Consider the following 22,026-nt stretch of genomic DNA (forward strand, 5'->3'; position numbering starts at 1 on the left):
AGATAATTATAAGAAAAAAAAACAATAAAAAACAAACAACAAAAATTAAGACTTCCTGAGAAGCAAGTATTTGAGAACCAGGCTTAAAAGACAGTGGCTTAACAAGAACACTTAACAACGTTTGTTACAGGAAACTGATTTTCTTTATTTCAGCTGTAAATGAACTCATCCTCTGTGTGACAAATAGCCTTCTATTCAGAATGTGACCACTCTGACCCTGTGACAATGAGTCTAACACACTGTGTTTGTTCTTCTGTTTTACAAAGTTCCTGTGTTCCTCCCCTTCCTCCTACCTCTCAGTTCATTTTCCTAACAACTTTATAAATGACTTTGACTGCCTTTGGAAACCTGAGCTATGTCTGTTCTATGCAAAGCTGCTCCTTCTACACACTGTGAGGGTGAGGTCAACACTAATCTGGTAGACACCTGGATGGGGCTGGAGAGAGGACTAAGGGACTAGAGCTCTTGTTCTTACAGAAGACCCCAGCTCATTCCCAGCATCCATATGCAGTTCACAACTGTTTAAATCCAGTTCTGTAGGACCTGATGCCCTCTTTTGGCCTCCATAGGTTAGGGGCATTGGGAATACATATGATGTTGCTGTGGGACAATGGTCTTGTACTCTGTAAAGTTTTGTCATTTGTACTGGTTCAATAAAATGTTAATTGTCCAGTAGCCAGACAGGAAGTCTAACCAGGGTGACCAGAACAAAAGCGTTTGGAGAAGAGGAAAGGCTCCATTTGCAGTTGTCACCCAGACCAAGAGGAAGCAAGATGAGAATGCCTCACTGATAAAAGGTACCAAACCACATGGCTAACATAGACAAGAATTATGGGCTAATTTAATATGTGAGAATTAGTTAATTAGAAGCTTGAGCTAATAAGCCAACCAGTTTATAATTAATGTAGACCTCTGTGTGTTTGCTTTGAGACTGAATGGCTATGGGGCTGGGCAGAACAGAAATACCTGTCAACATGATGTATATTCATATATACATAAAGGCACACACACACATAAAAACACAAAGAAATGAATACATGTAAAAAAAATCAAGTGAAACTTGGAACTGGAGGAAATGAGAGGGAGTCTAAGAAAAACAAAGCTATTCTAAACATATTTTATTTCTGCTGCATCATGGGAAGAGGAAATAGTTTCTGAGGTGTATAGACATGGTTGTGTGTTTTTATATAATTGTAAAGGAATAGTATTGGTTTATGAAAGCATTTTTTCACAGACAAAGGAAATCAGCACATTTTCAAAAGTGAAACATGTCAAGAAATTACATTCTATGATTGTATGCCAATAAAATTCACCAAGAGAAGAATGACCCCCTTACTCTGGAGGTAGTCCATCCACTTCTGAGACTTCGCAGGAGAAAAAAAAAACTGAAAATGAAAGCTGATCTGTCAGGAAAGCCCTGGAAGGAAGGTTGCCGCACTGCAGAACTGATGACCATAGTGAAAACAGTGCCTGGTGAAAGATGGGAACCATGAAGGCTGGGTACGGGATGCTCACGTCAGACTCAGAAAAGTTACTCTGCTCAGAGATGTCATTTATCACAGGGACAGGATCTGCATTAAATCAACAAAGATGAAAGACCTGCGGGGCGAAGCCATGAGAAACTAGGTGCAAACTGCAGATGTTCTCATCCTGTGGCTGCACTTAATTCTCCACAAGGTGAAGCCAGACACTGCCGCTGAGGTACCAGCCAGGGAGTGCACCTTAGCCTCTAGCACAGAACTAAGTGGGAGTCTGCCTGTAAGGAATATGTTTAAAGTTTAAGAGAATGACCTCAACCATGCAGAATAAAACCAGGCTTCTCCAGAAATCATATTGCTGACATAATTATCACACTACAGTAGTACCGTGTGGCCCAAGAACTCAGTATGCAGAAAAGTTTGGGTCAGGTGAATATTCCAGCAGTTCAGAGTTCATCTCCCAGAAGTCAGTGAAGGGCCAAACCTGAAGACAGGTTGTTCCAGAATGTACAGGGTCAGTTGCCAGATCTGCAGAAGTTAGACTTAACCTGATTAGGTGTCATCCTGGAGTCTGAAGCATGGTCCAGAGGGACAATACAGTTGCTTGTTGTCCTAGGAGCCCAAGTGACAGGGGAAGAAGATAGTAGTGACGCCAGTGTTTGAGAAGGAAAGAAAAAGAGGGAAGAGAGAAGATAGCAGAGAGGAAAGAGAGAGATAGAGGAAGGATGGAAGAAAAAAGAGGGATAACAAGGTAATGAGGAGAGGCTCAAGGCTGACAGAATAATATTATGACATTTATTCACCATTTTAGATGTTTGTGTGTACAAAGACATCTCTGAAAGGCAAGTCTTCAAACTTAAATGGTGTGGACCTATAGAATATTAGTTTATATATTTATTTGTTTTTTTGAGATAGGGTTTCTCTGTAGCTTTGGAACTAGCTCTGTAGTCCTGAAACTAGCTCTTGTAGACCAGGCTGGTCTCAAACTCACAGAGATCTGTCTGCCTCTGCCTCCTAGGTGCTGGGATTAAAGGCGTGCACCACCACCTATAGAATATTATAATATAGATTTTTAACTCTTCCATACTTTGTTAATATGAGGCAGATAATAAATTTGCCTTCTCTGGGTCAGATTTTCTAAAATAAGCCTAGTTCTATGAGATATTTATTAAGCAAGTTAAATTAAGAATTCGATAATAAAGTAAGTTTTGGAAACACTGAAATAAATGAACATGAACAAAGAGTTTTACTTTTACTCTTTCAAGGCTTTCCATATTCTAATATGTGCAGTAAGTTCTACCAGCATAGGGGTTAGCGCAGATGTGTCTAGATCTTATTTATTCATAGACTCCCACATCTCCTTTTTAGGGAGCATGGGGACACTTTCAAACTCTTGTAATCCCCTTATCTTCTTTGGGGAGTAAAAACTTCTGAAGTATTTTGAAAGAGTGTTTGTGGTAAATTAATCTAGAAAAGAGACAGTAGACACTAATGGTTGTCTCGACAAAGTCATAAATCCTCCCCTGGCAGTGGGATATTTCAAGGCTGAGATCATTATGAGAACATCTTTTTCCATTCTGTCACCGGGCTGCTCTGGATGATTTATGGGAATTGACCTCTGTTCAGTTTTCTTCTCTGCAGAACAGGGGATGGGGAGAGAAGAAAGGGATAAAAAAGACCTGCTGGATTATAGTGGGTAAAAGCCTCTGAATCCCAGCGATGAACTCCACTGATTGGTGCTGAAGTGAATGGAGCATCAGTGTGGCCTCAAAGGGCATTGTTGGCATTCATCGCCACTTACAGCTTCCAATTTGGTTACGAGTGTGTTGAAGACTTCATTTTCATCTCACTCGTGTCTGGTCCCAGATCAGTCCCACTCAGATGTTCCCTTCTGTCTGTCATATGAATACATAGCTTGATCAAGCAACTGTATCTTTAAACATTGGCTCTAGTGGTCTAGGAGAAACGTCATGATTGAATGGAGTATGAGTGATTTAGAAGACTGACCTATGAAAAGCTAAGGGGAATTTGAAGTCAGAGTGAGGAAATCAGCCCACACTCACAACCCGATATCTGCAACAGGAGAAAAGAGAGTGGAGGGGAACAGAGTGAGGTGCCCTCTGACTTCAGTGAAGTCTTATCAGGCCCATGTGATACCCAGAGCAAAGATTTAAACTTTGAGTCTTTTTTTTTGTCCATAAAGGATTTTTGTTTATGTTTTACATCTCTAAAAAAAGAATCCCAGGGTTTTCCCTCCTGTGTGCTTTCGTCTTGCCTCTTCATGGTCCATCATGCCAGATGAGGTGGTCAGTACAATGAAGCCAAACTGACGGGACGGGAGCAAGTTGTTCTGCCATTTTTCTAGGTCTTTGAGCTGCACATCAAATCTAGGGCTTGTCACTCCACACTTGTTCAGTCTGCCTGTGAGGTTCATGACTATCTTCCCAGCTCTGTGGTCGTCAATGATTTCAAATTCACCACTGTAACCGTGCTTCGTCATCATAGTTAGGAACCGAACAATGACTTTGGAGCAGGGCCTGATGAGGACCTGGCATTGTTGATGCTCTTGAGAGCATCAACCAGGACGTTCATGAGCACCACGGTGGCGGTGCGGGAAGATGGCCGAAAGAGCTAAACTTTGAGTCTTGTAATAGCAGAAATAACTGCACTCTGATACCATAGCATCATTGGCCAAGGAGCAGACCAGGTTGGGCAGAACATGGGCAAAATCTCTATAGGGTACCCAGAGAGCCTTGCTAATGACACTCTGTACTGAGGGTGTCCAGCTGGAGAAGGAGCCACAGAGATTGTGATGCATGCAATGGCCGCCACAGTTTTTACACACCATGCTTCTTCATTTTGGGGCTTATTAGAATTTGTGTTCTATATCTTTCTTGACTAGGGGGCTTGCTATGTTCTTGAACACAGAAGACATTTCTGATTTATCCCTGGATATGTAATAAGGGACCACATACTTGGAAAGACCACAGGTCTTGTAGCACAGAGCAGATAATCAGAAGTTATTTACCACCATAAATGGCCCCCTAATTCATGCTGTCTTGTGAACCTGAGAATTTCCTCTGCTACTGCTAGTGCCCTCAACACCTTTTGAGTCTGGCCCCACACTGTCTCCACGGCCCTCTATTGATGTCACAGTTAAAGAGACCACATGATTCCTGAATACTTTGCTATCCTGACAGTAGCATGGAGTTGAACTAGGCCTCTCAGCTGTAGAAGTGTAGGTTTTCTCTGTGCCACATCCCCCAATCTGTTCAACATCAATATGATCCATATCTAATAATTTTATGTCCTACAAGGTTTACTATGTACCATTGTAAGGGTTCAACTTTCAAGTGTAGCTGATCTTGACTGTGAGAGGAGCTTGAACAAATGACACAGCTGATAAATAATTAACTTGGACAACCCCACGTAAATGTCTTCTTGATAGTCCCTCTGTATAATATTGAATGAGTACTGTTAGGGTGTATAATTCATTTTTCATTTTGCTCATTGGAACTACTGATTAACTGCCACCATCCTGAAGACCTTGTAGAAAAAATGATAGACTTGGGTATCATAAACATGATTTTTATATTATAGGGTCAATATGGCTCGTGTTGGCTGATGGAACCTGAGTTAGAGTTAGTTACTATCAGCTGCAGAAGGTAGTTCACAAGCACCCAAAAGTACATGTGTATCTATAGAAAGAGAGACATTTCTTTGGAAACACTGCATTTCGAGATGCTAGAAGCATCAGAGGATTAGTGCATAGCCCGAGAAAGGTGAGGAAGGCTGAGAAAGTGGCTCAGTGGATAGGTGCTTGACACACAACCCTGAATTTGGGTTCTTGGAATTTGCATAAAAAGCTAGAGCTGGTCATGCTAATCTTCTCCGTATCATTCCAATTGTATTGTATGTGCTGCCGAAGCAAGCACAAGACCGTGATGGGGATACCCATAGTAACAGCTGACCCGAGCTAGTGGGAAGTCAGTGACTCCCAACTGACAGCAGGGGAACCTGCATAGTCCTAAACTAGGCCCTCTAAATGTGGGTGACAGATTGTGGGGCTACTGGCAGTGGTACCAGGCAGGATTTATCCCTAGTGCTTGAACTGGCTTTTTGGAGCCCATTCTCTTTGAAGAGATACTTTGCTCAGCCTAGGTATAGGGGGGAGGGCCTTGGTCCTGCCCCAAAGTGATGTGCCAGATTTTGTTGCCTCACTAAGGGAAGCTTACCCTCTCTGAGGAGTGAATGGGGTGTGGGGTGGGGGAAAGGAGGGGGATGGGAGGAGGGGAGGGAGTGGTGGGATTGGTATGTAAAATGAGATAAGATTGCTTTAAAAATAAATAAATTTAAATATTAAAAAAACTGAGATGTGGTAGCACACGTCTGTAATCCTATCATTGCTAAGGTGATATGGGATGGAGGCAGCAGAGGTGAGCGAGATCCTGCCCAGAACAAGCTGGGAGGTTAGAAACAGCTCCTGAAATTGTCTTCTGACCTGTACATGTGTACTGCAACATGCATGAAGGAGGGAGGGAGGGAGGGACTAGGGGATAAGGAGGGGAAGAGGGAGGGAGGGAGGCAGAGAGGAATTGGGGAGGTAGGGAGGGAGGGTAAAGAGGGAGAAAGAGGGGGGAGAGGGAGTGGGAAAGAGAGAGAAAGAGCAGAGAACGTTCTTTTCACTGAGTGTTATTTCAGTTAAAATGGTCACACCGCCCTGAAAGTGCCCAAGTTTATCTGAAAAGAAATGCTGTTTTACTTTCCCAGTCACTCACACCACATGGATGAAATTATGAATCAACAACATTTTTGAGTTCCCCCAGATCGTTTATAGTATAGAAAACTCACTATAAAAAAAGATACTGACAAGACTGCTTAGGATTGTCTTCCCTAGAGCCCACACGAGCTCTGGAGACTCAGGCGAGGGCTGAACAAATGAATTGGGGAACCTTCTCTATTGTACCTTTTTTTTTAGGGTGAAATATTGTTCCTACTCAAGGTGAGGATTTCACTTTCCCATGAAACAAAGAGGAACCGTGACCTCAGCAGTGCAAACTACCCCCAGAAAGCCTTCAAAGATAGGAGTGAGTATCTCTACTAACCCTGGTTACTGTGGGGGCCAGCCATGATAATCTAAGTCTGAGCAGGTCACCCAGAGGAAGTTCTTTACTTCCAACCATTATCACCTGGGATTCTGGCCATTGATAAATTTAAATAAGAGGCCTGAGTCTCAGTAGTTTATCCTAAAACAATAACTGGTAGCAGGAAAACACCACAAACTGAGATTACCCGACCTCCACCCAAGAGCAGACCATTCAAAGGAAATGCCTGACATCCAACCACTGTAGATAGGAACTCCTGCCAGCACACCTCACCAGGACACTCCTAGACAAATGTCAGCCAATCAGGGGTCCTGAACCTCAGAGACCCCCTCACCCCCACTTTTACTACTATAGAAACCCAAATCTAATTGAGCTCAGGGCTCTCTGGATATTCCAATACGTTGAACATGTGTAGAGACTGAGTTTGCAAACTTGATTGAAATAAAGGCTCTTTGCTTTTACATATGGGACTCAGTTTCTTTTGTTGGCTTTTTGGGGAGACCCCACGGATAACATAACAGTCACCAGCCAGCCTGTTCCTCAGCCAGATTCCTCCACCAGCGTCCTGTGCTTGTGATCTACCGTTTCTCCGTTTCGGAGAGTTGAAAGCGTGTTTGTCACATTCTGCATAGGATGAAGACGAACTGTCTATTGGAGCAAATACTGTTCCGTGGGGCCATAGTAAACCTTCTGCAGGGCGACTCTGGGGTCATACAGAGTCAATCATCCCCAGCTCTGTCAAACTCCAGAAAATAGACGCTTACATCAAATTGCCATTTCAGCGCCTGCAATTCCACTAATCCTTCATTTCAGTGGAGGAGCAAAGCGGATTTCATCACAGTCCGAGCTGCCATGCGATGGGGCAATACAGACCTCTGTCCCATGATAGCTACTCTCAGCTAAAAGAGCAATAATCCTTCAACAAAATCTGATGGTGCCTCCTTCCTTTATCCTGCAGATGTTAGGCTTGCACCCAGTGGGCGAAGTCAAGTAACACATTGAGGAAAAGCTGCTGATGGCAAGATTGAACTGCAATCTGCCTGGTCTGAGCATTTGGGTTTTACCTCAGGTTCTAGGGTCTGATTGAAACGTGTTTCTAAGATTGCAGTTCAGTCCCTAGAGGGCCCTACAGGATAGTAAATTCACATCAAAAAAGCCATTGTATGTTGAATTCATACTGATTTTATGGGGCAGCCTGTTTCTATTTAGATAAGTTCAAACTCCACAGAACAGGCTCGCTTCTCTCTTGGGGGGTTACAAGTTTATGCCTTCCTGAGTGGAATCGTTCAGCTAGAATTGCTCTCATTACCTAGTGTTTTCCCAGAACCATACAATCTCCGTCTCCTCTTGACAGCAAGCATTTCACTTTCTGTAGCCTTCACTTTGCCTTTCAGACCAGACGTGTCCTAGCCAGGATACCGGCTGGCTCCCAATGGCTTTTTTTCCTTTCCACTTTAGCAGAGAATTGGGAACTATGGCAGGAGGGAGCCTCAACTCTCAAGGAGCAATATTGCAACAGCATCTGCCCCAGAGACCTCACAGTTCTCCTTCTCTGTAATTTTAAAGTTATATATATATATATATATATATATATTTTTTCCCTGCCACCCACTGGATTCAGTGGGGCAATAAATCAATGGAAAGGCTTTAAAATCTTGTTGCTTGAGTGGGTGTTTAGTGTTAATGAAATCCTAAAAAAGACCACATAACTAGAAATTTATTAAAACATTTGAATTGCTGGGGATTATGGCCCTAATGAGTTTTCTATTTTGGGGGGATTCATAACCATCTGACACCAGACAATAAGAGCAGAAGATGCTGATTCCTAGGGCTTCCAACTAATATCAAACATGATGTTGAGGGCAAAGGCAACCCAGGCTTTGGCTTCACGTGAATCTAAAAGTCCTGCTGCGGTCTGGTCTTAGCAGTGTTTCCTATATTGTTTAGACTCATCTGTCTGCCTGCCTGCCTGTCTGTCTGTCTGCCTGTGTGCCTCTGTCTCTATCTCTCACTACTTCTCTACCTCCTTCTCTCCCTCCCTCCTTGCCTCCCTCCTTCCCTTCATCCCTCCCCCTTTTGTGATTCTGGGCCTGTTACTTTTCTTACTGCTGTGACAATACCAGCCTAAGAAAGGATGGGTACTTTCTGGCTCACAGTTTGAGGACACAGTTCATCAAGACAAAAAGCCATTGTGGCAGGAACTTGGGGAGGATGATCACACGGCATCCAGTTAGGAATCAGATAGTGACAAAAGCTGATGCTCACCTCACTTTCTTTATATTTAGTCGAGGACCGTGCAGAATAGTGTCAGCTACATTTGGGGTGGGTCTTCCTACCTAAATTAATCTAGCCTACAAAATCCTTACAGATGGATCCAGAGGGTGTCTCCTAGGTGATCCCAGATCCTGTCGCACTGACAGAATTAACCCTCACACTTCGGATGGATCTCAAGCAATCACTCTACCACTGATATGCTCATCCTCTGCCACCATTTGCTTAAAAGAGTAGCTGTAATATCTCTCTTTATGATATCTGCTTCACTCAGTGTTTTTCCTCCTCCTCCGCTCGTACCTTCTACACTAATTTTGCAAGCTATGTTTTCCCCCTGCATATTAAAGCAAATAGAATTTTATCTATTGACAAATAATATGAAAATGTATGGTGAGTTTTAGTATTCAAATGCATTATGAAATATTTACCACAATCAAGCTAGTGAACACACACACACACATAACCATTTGTGTGTATGGACATTGTTAAGAACATTTGAATAATTTGTCAATCATCAAATAAACAATATGTCATTGTTAAGCAAAATACCCTATACTACACATTAGGTGTTCAAATATTTTTTAAATAAATGCTGACATTTAATGAATTACTTAATTTATTTATTACAAGTTCTCATACACCTGAGGCTGTTCTTGAGTTTACTCCACAGCTGAGGATGAACTTCAATTTGGATAATGTATATCCCAAGTGCTGGGATTTCAGGCATGTGCCACTACGCCATACAGATATGTATGTACTGTGTATATATATTTATGTGTATTTGTTTTCCTCATCATTTCATCTATGAACTCTGAGGTCCTTTCCACATCCTGGCTTTGGTGAATGTTTGGTAGTCATGTTTTGTCCTGTGTGCCTACTACCTACAGTGGACGTTTGACCTAATGTAGGCCCATCAAATTTCTTCTCTGAGAGTTTAGAAATATCAAGGGCTAGAGAGATGGTTACATGAGTAGGAAATCTTTCTACACAAGTATGAAGGTTTAGTACCCTTATGAAAAGCCAGGTGTGGCTGCATGGGCCTGTAAAACCCACAGTGTGAAGAGAGGAAGGTAGCCTTGGGACTTATGGGCAGAATGCTTAACTCCAGGCTTAATTAGGCACCCTATGTCAAAGGAATAAGGTCAAGAGTAACAGGGCAGACCACCCCAGATGCCCTTTCCTTTGCATGTGTAGAGGTGTGTGCACCCTTGCATACACAACACACACACATCATGTGTACACACAGGTACACACAAACAAATATGCATTAGAATAAAAAGAGAAAGAAAACATCAGTCACTAAGTCTTGTTTGTGGCTGGAATCAGGATATGATGAGGTAGCTAGCATGCAAAGGGGGAAGCAGAGAAAGCCAGGCAGCACACAGAATGACTTAAGAACATGGATGTATGGTATCTGTGGTCCCAGAAAGAGGGAAAATAGCTAAGGTGGTGTCTGTCTGGATGTCAGGTGGTTTTCCATCTTTTGTTTAAAAAAAAAAATCACCTCATACATGGAGCTCTTGAATGTGATCTTAAGCTTTAGCAAATTTCTTTTTCTTTTCTTTTTCTTTCTATCTTTTTCTTTTTGGTGTGAGGTATATTGAAGTGAAATTCATGTTAATGGAAGATAAAATGCTCACACACACTCCAAAGAGAATAGAATTTGGATAGAGGGGTAATTGTGAAAGTAAGGTAAGCTATAGATTGTTCGCAAGTATCTTCAATAAATGGTAATTATTGACATTATGCTACCTTTCCTGTGAGTAATTTGGGATTAAACTTAATAAAGTCCAATGTTGAAGAGAGATTTTTTTTTTAATTTTTTTATTGATAAAAGGAGGATAAAGAAAAGAAAAAAAAAAACAAATTTCCACCTCCTCCCACCAGCCTCCCATTTCCCTCCCCCTCCTCCCACTCTTCTCCCCCTCCTCCCACCCCTCTCCCCTTCCCCCCACTCCTCTCCCCCTCCCTTTCCAGTCCAAAGAGCTGTCAGGGTTCCCTGCCCTGTGGTACGTCCTAGGTCCTCCCCCCTCCATCCATATCTAGGAAGGTGAACATCCAGACTGGCTAGGCTCCCACCAAGCCAGCACATTGCATAGGATCAAAACCGCGTGCCATTGTCCTTGGCGTCTCATCAGCCCTCATTGTTCGCCATGTTCCGAGAGTCCAGTTTTATCCCATGCTTTTTCTGGTAACAGTCCAGCTGGCCTTGGTGAGCTCGCAGTAGATCCTCTCCACTGTCTCAGTGGGTGGGTGCACTCCTCGTGGTCCCGACATCTTTGCTCATGTTCTCACTCCTTCTGCTCCTCATTGGGACCTTGGGAGCTCAGTCCAGTGCTCCAGTGTGGGTCTCTGTCTCTATCTCCATCCATCGCCAGATGCAAGTTCTAGGATGGTATGCAATATATTCGTCAGTATTGCTCTAGGGTAGGGTCATTTCAGATTCCCTATCCTCAGCTGCCCAGGGAACTAACTGGGGACCTCAGCTTGGGCACCTGGGAGCCCCTCTAGGGTCAAGTCTCCTGCCCACCCTAAAGTGGGTCCCTTAACTAAGAATTGTGGTTCCGTGCTCCCCTATCCAACCTTCCTTTATCCCGATCCTCCTGTTTCCCCAAGTCCACCCTCCTTCCCTTCTACCTTTTCTCTCCCCATCTCCCCTAACCCCCATCCCACCCCACCCCCAAGATCCCACTTTTCCCCCCGGCCATTTTGTCTACTTCCCTTATCCAAGAGGATAACTATATGTTTTTCCTTGGGTTCACCTTCTTACTTAGCTTCTTTAGATTCGCCTATTGTAGACTCCGTGAACCCTATTTATGGCTAGAAACCAATTATGAGTGAGTACATCCCATGTTCGTCTTTTTGGGCCTGGGATACCTCACTCAGGATAGTGTTTTCTATTTCCATCCATTTGCATGCAAAATTCGAGAAGTCATTGTTTTTTACCGCAGCGTAGTACTCTAGTGTGTATATATTCCATACTTTCTTCATCCATTCTTCCATTGAAGGGCATCTAGGTTGTTTCCAGGTTCTGGCTATTACAAATAATACTGCTATGAACATAGTTGAACAAATGCTTTTGACATGTGATAGAGCATCTCTTGGGTAAATTCCCAAGAGTGGTATTGCTGGGTCCAGGGGTAGGTTGATCCCGAATTTCCGGAGAAACCGAAACACTGACTTCCACAGTGGTTGCACAAGATCGCATTCCCACCAGCAATGGATGAGGGTACCCCTTCCTCCACAGCCTCTCCAGCAAAGGCTAGGTTAAGCACTTAAGAGGGATAAATAGTACATTGGTAAAAATACGTTTATTATCAGCCATGCTAGCATACTTTTATAGAAACTCAGGTCTGAGATTTCCGTGTCTCCTCAGTGGCACTGCTGCTGAATCTCAGGGCTCTTCATTAGACTGTTTGTGTGTGCATATGTACATCTGTATATGAAGATGCAAGGTGGGTGCATGACTTATAGATGAAAGCATGTGTTTTCATCTCTTCATTAGACTGTTTGTGTGTGCATATGCACATCTGTATATGAAGATGCAAGGTGGGTGCATGACTTATAGATGAAAGCATGTGTTTTCATCTCTTCATTAGACTGTGTGTGTGTGCATATGCACATCTGTATATGAAGATGCAAGGTGGGTGCGTGACTTATAGATGAAAGCATGTGTTTTCATCTCTTCCTAAATTCTGATTGCAGTCCTGAGGACATTATCATCTAATGAAGACTGCAATAGATTTAATTAGATGCTTGTTTCATTTATGCAATTAACTAAATAAGCTGGAAACTACCAATTACATTCACGAATCCTCCGAGTTTCTGCTAAAATCAAGCAGTTAGCAGATTCACGGTGCTTTAAAGCCATGTAGTGGTAATCTCAGAACAAAAGGAGACTAATCTCATTTATCTGAAAGGAAGGAGGAGAAGGGAGAAGGGAGGGATAGGGAGAAAAAATTGAATGTATGTTTGTGGCAGTAGCAAAAATAAAATTTAAATATATAATGTTTTGAGACTGCTGGCTGCTCAGTGCAACCTGGCCTTTCTTTTCCTGCCTAGTCACCCTCTTTACAATCACTAGAGGGCAGGTGGCTCTGTCAATCATGCAGGTAGAAGCATTTTCCTTCATACATGTCTAGCCCTTAAAAAGCAAAACAATACCTACAAGAAACCTCTCAAATGTGTATTTGCCCCTGTCCTTTCTCCTTCTGTGGGGTGAGAACAGATGGGAAAGTTTAGAGACCACGTGCTAAAGACAGACACGCCCTCAGATGGGAAGAGATGCTTAGGAGTGACCTGCCAGTCAATGGCAAACACACAATCCCAACCTTCCTGAATTGGAAACAGGCATGTCTAGTGATGTGTTGGGGATGCTTTCTGACCTTTTCTAAATTATGCATTTAAATATTTTAATGCATTTAATGTTTTTGCTATCATTTTCTAAGTTCTTCTCATTATTATCTGATAACATGGTTGTGCTACGTTCCAAGAATCTCCTCTAACCCAACCAGCAGGAGACTGAGGACGTTACCACCTAGTCATCATCCATGAAATGAACTCTCTGGGAAAAGTCACTGGACAAACATTCTGCTTCAGAGTTTGCGTCTGTTCGCATAAAAATGCACCCGGAGCGGGTTGAATATTATACAACACAAACAGCGAAAAGTCAATATCAGCCACAGCGCTGAGAGAAAATGATAAGGAGCCGGATGTATCTTTGTTCTGCATCAAGAATTTAAGCCAAAGGCACAATTACCAAAAGCATTTTAATAATATTTCATTTTTACTTTGAAAGCAAGTACCAGTGCATCAATCCCACCTCTCAAACGCTAGTGTTTTCAAAATCCTTCCAATTTACGATTTCTTTGTAACCAGTTGCCACTAATTTATTTTGGGGCGAAAAGAGTTTCCTTGAAGTATAAACTCCTAAAAACTATTGAAGGTGACATTGCACTAGAACAATATTACTGTAGTAGAGCGTAGGCTAAGTAAAGAAAATTCATGAAAGAAGAAATAAGAACTAGAAGACAGCCATTCATCTGCTTCAGAAGAAAGGGCTTAGGGTGCTTTATAGTGGGCTCGGGGATAATTCATTTTCTTTTAGGCTATAATTTTTTCCCTTAGATATTTCAATGTCAATATGATTTCATATGTAATAACCGACTTTATTTCCCTAGAAGCTGCATTTGCCCATCATCAGCTTTTAGGATTTTCTCTCTAGTGTATCACTGCTTCACATGTTAAAAGGTCTTAAAATAATGTGAGATATGAGTAACAATAAATACATATATTAAAGTCTTTTTGTTGACTGCAAGTCTTTCTAGACTTAGGAAGAGCATCCCTCCTAAGTTCCCACAATCCTCAGGGCATGACCCCATTATAAGATTACTGAATTATACTATTTTTTTCTTTTCTTTTTGTAAATTATATTTATTTTAGGAAACTGTCCATCTTATCTTTTTTCCATTTATTAATCCTAAATTGCAAGTTCTCTTACAGTTAAAACACATTAACCTTAATTCTGGAATCCTAGTTTTCTTTTTTCCCCGCTGCTGGCAACTGAATTCTTATCTAGTACATTAACACTATACTACCGAACTCCACCCCTAGCTAAGTGTCTTGAGAATACATTGGATGGTGTTGGTGTGTCTAGCCACAAACACAGAGAGAAGCTAGTCTATTAACATTTGAAAAATTACCAAGGACAACACTTGTTTTTATGTTATTGTGCATATTAGATTTTAAAACTGGTTTTCTATCTCATTGCATATTCCAAACCTCAACACAGTGAAGAAGTTCAGAGGATGAGCATGGCCAGTCAACTGGTCTAGTGCTTACCTAGCTTGCCTTGAGCCTTGAGTTAAAAACCCCAGCAGTGCATAAACTGGGCATTGTGGCAAACATCTATAATTTCAGCACTCAGGATGCAGAGACAGAAAGACCAGAAGTTCAAGATCATTCTTGGCTACAGAGTATGTTCAGACTAGCCTGAGATATAGGAGACCTGTTAACAAGTGGGTGGAAATGGAGTGGGAAATGGAGGGGCTCAGTGGTTAAGAGCACTTGCTGCTTTTGTAGAGGACTCGGGTTCCTTTCCCAGCATGCAATTGGCTGTTGAAAACCATCTGTAACTCCACTTCTAGAGGTCTGTATATCCTTTTCTGGCTTCTGCAGGCACTGCACACATGTGGCGCACAGACACAACATGCAGGCAAAACACCCAGACACAGAAAATAAAAACAAATGAATCTTTTAAAGAAAACAGAGCTGAAAGGAAATGGAGGGAAAGATGATTTAACTCAAATTAGCAACTTTCTATCATAAACTCATCATGAAATCCTAGGAGTTGAGCTATATAGAATAATTTGGCAACAAACATAACACATAGCTCACATTAAGACGAATTTAATGGTAAAAAACTGTGCTCTTATGACAATTCTTGCTGCTCATTTCCTCCACCTTGGACTAATTGGCCTTCTCATATTATTTAATGTTGAAGCCAAACATATTTATTTAAGGTTATAGCCAATTACTGGAGAAGATTTTTTTTTCTGGCAATTTAAGGAAATAATTGGCGGTATCTGAAATTCTTCCAAAAGCCATCTGCTTCTAAAGTGGTCTGTTTTCCTCTCCCGCATTTCAGGCAAAGTGCTGCCCGTTGGCTTCCTGGTTTGGGGGAGTACTGAGCTTTAGAGGCTAGGTCGACAACCTTGTCCAAGCAGGGCTGCTGAGAACTGGCAGCTTGCCAAACAGGTCCCATTTCCATCTTAGCAAGGAAGAAAATCTAAGTTCATCAATCCAGTGAGTGTGATATTTAGTTGAAACATTAGTAACCTCAATAATATGATAGTTTGGGGTCAGGGTTATAGTTACATGTGTACAGAGTTCTGGGTTTAATCCAAGCACCATGAACTAGTAATAATAAACATCTTTTGGTTCTGAGACTACCGGAAAATCAAATAAGAATGATGCAATTCCTTGGGAATATGCCTTAAAGGAGGCAGCTGCAAATGGCCTATGTCAAAAGCAGAGTTCATGAGGCTGATCATAACCAAGATGCTTTTAAACCTTGTGTCAAGACATATGCCCAATGATCCAATATTATTTAGGTCCTTTTACTATATACCTGCCAAGGAGCTTGAATTAAAAGTCAAGCTTGTCACGTGATGGATCATGTAAGAGTGTGACATTGTTTTATATCTTCCTTTATGAGCTGGTTACTTTGGTTGATTTTTTTGGCAACTTTATTCAAACCTTGATATATCTGGGAAAAGGGAATCTTAATTGAAAAAACACTTCTGTAAGGTTAACCTGTAGGCAAGTATGTGTGTGTGTGGGGGGGGGTGGGTATTATTTTAGTGACTGATGTGGAGGGCCCACTCATTGTGAATGATGCCATGCCTGGGATGGGGGTCTTGGGTACGATAATAAAACAGACTGAGCAAGTCATGAGAAGCAAGCCAGTAAGCAGCACTCCGCCATGGGATCTCTACCCATTCCTGCCTCCAGGTTCCTGTGTTTCTGCCCTGATTTCCTTCAGCAATGGACTGTGGCCTGGAAGTGTTTGTGAAGTCGATGCTCTCCTCCCCAAGTTGCTTTTAGTCATGGTGGTTTCTCACAGCAATAGAAAACCCAGTAAAGACACCTTCCATGCTTCACTGTCTTATACTCACAAAGTGCTGGAAGGCTTGATGATGAAATGTCAGAACTGATCAGTTTTTATCATTCCACATCTGGGTGGAAAGAGGAGCATGCGCTTACAGTGCATGTCTCAAGGTGGCCACAGCGTTTCCTCATTGCACATACGTTTGAAGCAGGACTCACAAGCCTGTTGGAAGTGGAACGAAAATGTAGGAAACCTGTGGTCTTTAGTAACGAAGTTGAAAGTCGAAAATAACAAATGAGCTATCTCAATATTCTCTAAAGACGCCCAGAAGCCAGGAGCCTTGGAAGAGCCGTGTTCTTTGCTTGACTCTGCAGTAAGTTCACTTGATGGGGTTGTTGAGTGGGATAGAATCTGCTGACTGCCACCATTCTGGGTTTCCTAATTTACATCTCAGAGGCCAAGAAGGCTATTGAAACTCTTTCTACAAATGAATCGTCATGAAAAAGATTTTCTGAAGTGTTTTCACCTTGTATCCTGACTACTCAAAGTGGCATTAAAGCACAGCAAAAGCACCATAAAAATATTTAACTGAAACTTCTAAGTGATATGCATGCCCATGAATATATACATAGTTATTAAAAGTGGTGACCAGTCCAGCATGTTGCTTAAGAAAGACAATTATCTTCCTGGAATTCACTGCTAATTTTATTGGGGTTATGTAAAAGAACGCTTGCTGGTTTAGGGCAAAAGATCATGACCTCATCCATTTACCCTCAAATCAAGGGTGATTATTTGTGAAGAGGTTAATGAAGAGCTTATTATGCTATTCCTATAATTTTCTGTAAATACAAACTATTTCAAAATAAAAGCTACATTTTCAGCTGTGTAGGTTAGTTCAGGTTCCTATTTTTTTTGAAACTTCAGTTTCCTTCCTTGTCTATGAAAGGGGAAAACTGATGAGCAGCAATCTCAGAGAAGTCAATGAAATGATCATGAGCTCAGGGAAAGATAGGTACAGATTAATAAAATCTTAAGAGTTATTTTCTTTGGCTTGAGTTTGGTTTTGGTCAATTATAAGCAGTTAATCCATTGCATGATACTCCCACTGTGGTAATATGATACAATGAAACCATATTTATTTGGTGGACATTTATATCCAATAATATTTAATTTTTGCAAATGCAAGCACTGTAAAGAAGCCATAACAAAAACGATAAAACAAATTATAAAAATGTTTATTAATCAAAATATATTTACAACTGAAAACAAATAGAGGAGCTAAAGGAATTACCATTTAATTAGAAACTGCAGAATTTTAACAGCCTCTCAAAAAACAGGAAAGACAGACCAAAGAAGAATAAAAGGAAAACAAAGACAGGCAGACAGAAAGAAAGAAAGAAAGAAAGAAAGAAAGAAAGAAAGAAAGAAAGAAAGAAAGAAAGGAAGGAAGGAAGGAAGGTCTGAGGGTTGTTTTCCTAGATGCAGCCCAAACATTAATAATTATTTTTAACATGTACAAACAATGAAACTTTTACTTTCGCTCGGTGCCGTGAGAAGGAAACTTTTTTATCTATAGAAAGAATAAGTATTGGTCCTGCCCTTCATCAGATTGATGTCCAGATTGTAATTCAGACCAGTACTATTTTTCATAGTACTATTTTCCCTTTTTCTTTTCTGGTCCTTATGGAGATAATATAATTACTCCAGCAGCATTAATGTCTAACCTTAATTTTACCTAGAAATATTTCAAAAAGCTGACAAAAGTTAAACATTAAGATTTTTTAACAGCAGGTGCCTTTAAACAGTTGGAAACATTTAATTTATGAAAGTAATCCCTGGAGCATATCTTTTAGCACAAAGAAGAATAAAAATAAAAAATATTTAGAAATTTCACCTTCCTCAAAGGAACCAGCTTTAGATAAGTATGCACAGCACCGGAGCTGGCCTCTGATATTTACAGACCCTTTCTTAAAAATGGCACATTTGATACCCCAAATCCTTTCCCCCTGGTAGGCAAACACATCCAGAGGCCCCACAGTTCCCAGGACGGGCGCCACACTCCGGATTTGGTTTCATCCCTGCTGCTGTGATAAACTATCTTATCAAGAAGCAGTTTAGGGGAGAATAGGATTGTTTTAGCTTTTGTTTCCAGGTTTCATTTCATCATTTTGTGGAAACAGCCACATCACATCCTCCCTCGAGAGCAGAGAGAAATGAACTCATCCGGGCTACTGCTCAGCCAGCTTGCTCCACTCAGACAATCCAGGGTCCAGCCTCACGGGATGGTGCTGCCCACTTCCAGGCTGTGATGTGAAGACAGGCGATTAAGGCAACAAAGACCATCGTCCACAGACATGCCTGGAGGTCACCACAACCCCTTCCTCCCCAAGACTCTTTTCTCAGGTGGAAAAGTGTGTCAATATGACAGTTAAAATTCAGATATGACCAAATATCTTTTAAAATAGTTTGTTTTTATGTGTATGGGTATTTTTGCTTGTTTGCTTGTCTATGCATCACAGGTATGTTTGATTGGTACCTCTAGTGGCCAGAGTTGGGCATTTGATTTCCTGGGACTGGAGTTAACAAATGTGGATGCTGGGAATTGAACTCAGGTCCGCTGGAAGGACAACCAGCGATGTTAACCACTGAGCCACTGAGCTGTCTCTCCAGGCTTATCACTATCTTCTTGAATTCCAGAGAGTTAGAAATGTTACATTTCTGGGCAAGAGGGGCATGTGCGTATGTTGTATGTGTTCATGTGCTGAGGATCATGTGTACACGTGTATACACATGGAGGTTAGAAAATGACATCACACGTCTTTGTCAGTCATTCTCCACCTTATTTCTGAGAATGGTCTCCACTTAACCTGCAGTTCACTGACTCAGGGCTGGCTGATTAGTATGCCATAGGTATCTCCCTGCCTGCATCTTTCTGGCACCAGGATTACATAAGCATGCTGCCACACTGGGCTTCATATTTACATTGGTGCTGAGTATCTGAGTTAAGATTCTCATGCTTGCATGGCAAGCACTTTGCCAACTGAAGAAGTCTTTTAAAATCTGAACTTCAAACTTTCTACAAGGTTCTACGCATAACATAAGGAAGTCTGTCTATGAAAACCTAATTTAAAAGTATGTCCATTATCACTAAAACTGGACACCTCTCTCTGAGTATGAACAGGAAGGAACCAAGATGGTCTGGAAAATGCAGGATATGAGATTATCATGTTAGCAATAAATTTTCCACAAGCTGATGGTTTAGTGATAAACAATGGAAGAAGAAAATCTTAGAGACATGTATTGCTTGGGACCAACCACTCCCTGGAGTTAGTGGTTCTTATGGTGCTTTCAGGATGCAGAGACTTCCATGATTCTTAAAAGAGAAGCATGTGTGTACCTAAGAAAAAGGTTGCCACCCCCTAAAGCCATCAGCTTTAGACAACATTACTAAAATATATATTTACCCAGAGATCAAAGGCGCAGAGTCTCCGCTGAAGTCTTAATAGCAATTTCTCAGGCTTCACATAAGAGTGAATTTGTAAAATTAACCAAGCCATTTTCTCATAAGAAAGGCAAATAAGAATTAATCCTATATGTTACATTTGTTTTCTCACAAAAGGTGTATTCATGACCTAAGAGAATTTTTAAAAGGTAGTTTTATATCAGCATTGTTTGTAGAATGAATTTATTTTGTGTCTAGCAATTAATTTTGTGAAAGAAAATTTAAGTGTTATAGCATGTTCTCTCAGTGATTGGCAGGATGGTGTCCTAGTAAATTTTAGGGCAAAAAAAAATGGCCATTGACTTTGTAGTCAGCGATGCTGGGTTCAGAATCCAGTTTGAACTCTTAGTAGAAGAGTAACACAAGGATGCTTCATTTTAGCAAACATGGTAGAGGCCAACACAGCACCTCTTCCACAGCTCCTTCTTTTCCAGTATAACCCTGCTATCTCTGATCCGTAGACACCTGTGTCACTGGGATAGAACTAAATGTCAAGGTTATATATAAAATCCTTTTTTAGTGACTGATTCAGCTCTGGGCTCATGAACAGCCTGGGCCAACTAGAAGTAAGAAAGGGTTTGCTGAGCTTTGTGAAGAAAGTCAATTCTTTCCTTCTTTGAACTGGTCCAGAAGTGACCCTGTCCACTCTGGGCATGTATCAATGTGTAATGTCACCCCTGAAGGCAAGACTTTCATCTGTCCGAAAGACAGACGTTGGCTGAGATCAACACACTGAATTAAGCTGGATTGAGATACTCATAGGAATATGAGGCCAGGATCAGAGGATTAGCTGTTCTGTCTTTGGACCAAGATTGCAAAAGAGCTCAGGCCACATTAACGGGGCTTTTGATACTTGTAGCGGAAAGAACTTGAGTCACTCATGGTTTCTCATCTGTGAAATCAGAAAGTCACCTCGAAATCGTGGGAAAATTCATAGCAACACATGAAAAGCATTATCTGGAGAGCTTGGCGTGGCATAAACCTTCAATACATGATATCAAAGTTTGGAAAAATGTCTGTGCACATCCTGCAAACTTGCTATTAGTTTTGTTTACTATCTGCCTTGATTTTTGATTATCTGATAACAGATGGAACCAGTGTATTAAACACCAAAGAAGACAGTATTAGTTGAGCTAAAGATGTTAAAGTTCTTTTAGATCACTAAAAGACAGCGAATATGATAATAGTTCAGTGATATTTTATTGGCTATCATACACACACACACACACACACTTTCAAAAGCACCACATGGTCTTAATTTTCCACACTATGTACTCATTTTCGAAGAAAACCTCCGGAGCCTGTAATACATTGGATGTTTCAAAAATAGGAAATACACACAGTAAAACATATCTAAAACATATGAGGTAATAAAACATAAATTATATAAAATATATTAAAACATACATTAAATATATATAGAGGTCCTTAAATGAAAATACCTCAAGCCATAAAATAGAAACCCTAATACAGAATCTGATGACAAAATAAAAATCAAATGTAATGATGGTAAAATTTTAAAATTTTAAACATCGTGGTAACAAATATTTTTTCAAATAAATGCCACCAGTAGCAATAAAACTGAATAGTAGAAATGATCCCTGATCTCATAGTCTTTGGGCATCCATTCTGTACTCGAATCCTGGCTCTGATGCTTGAATGTTATATGATATTAGGCAAATTTCTTAGCCCCAATTTTCTCTTTTATACAATGGAAATAATAAGTGTGTTGGCACATGCAACTTGAGACATGGAGGCAAGAGACCAAGAATTCAAGACTAGCATGAGCTATATAAAACCTGCCTCAAAACAAGCAAAGATCAACCTAAAAATCATCATTAAAAATGATTTTTTTGATTAGAAAGACAAATGAAAAAATAAAACACCACAAAGATTTTAGTTTTAAACAAGATAGTACAGGCTTAGTTTTTGTGTGGTTGGCGAGTGGACTACGAGCCAGCTATACCACGTGTGGATATGTATCATAAGGTAAGCATACCCAAAGGATGCATATCATCCATGTTCTTGCTTCTCTATTCACAGTAGGCAGAAAACAGAACC

The 22,026-nt window shown here is 41.0% G+C and overlaps 1 non-coding gene and 1 pseudogene across 1 annotated transcript; both read right to left on the bottom strand.

Moving 5' to 3' along the window:
• Positions 1-3,691: 3,691 nt before the first annotated feature.
• Positions 3,692-4,079, bottom strand: LOC142848938 (small ribosomal subunit protein uS8-like; annotated as a pseudogene).
• Positions 4,080-5,307: 1,228 nt separating this feature from the next.
• Positions 5,308-5,413, bottom strand: LOC142849101 (U6 spliceosomal RNA). Its single transcript, XR_012910505.1, has one exon. It is a non-coding gene; the product is annotated as a U6 spliceosomal RNA (small nuclear RNA).
• Positions 5,414-22,026: the final 16,613 nt, after the last annotated feature.

Source organism: Microtus pennsylvanicus, chromosome 4, assembly GCF_037038515.1.
Source record: "Microtus pennsylvanicus isolate mMicPen1 chromosome 4, mMicPen1.hap1, whole genome shotgun sequence".
NCBI classification, from domain to species: domain Eukaryota; kingdom Metazoa; phylum Chordata; class Mammalia; order Rodentia; family Cricetidae; genus Microtus; species Microtus pennsylvanicus.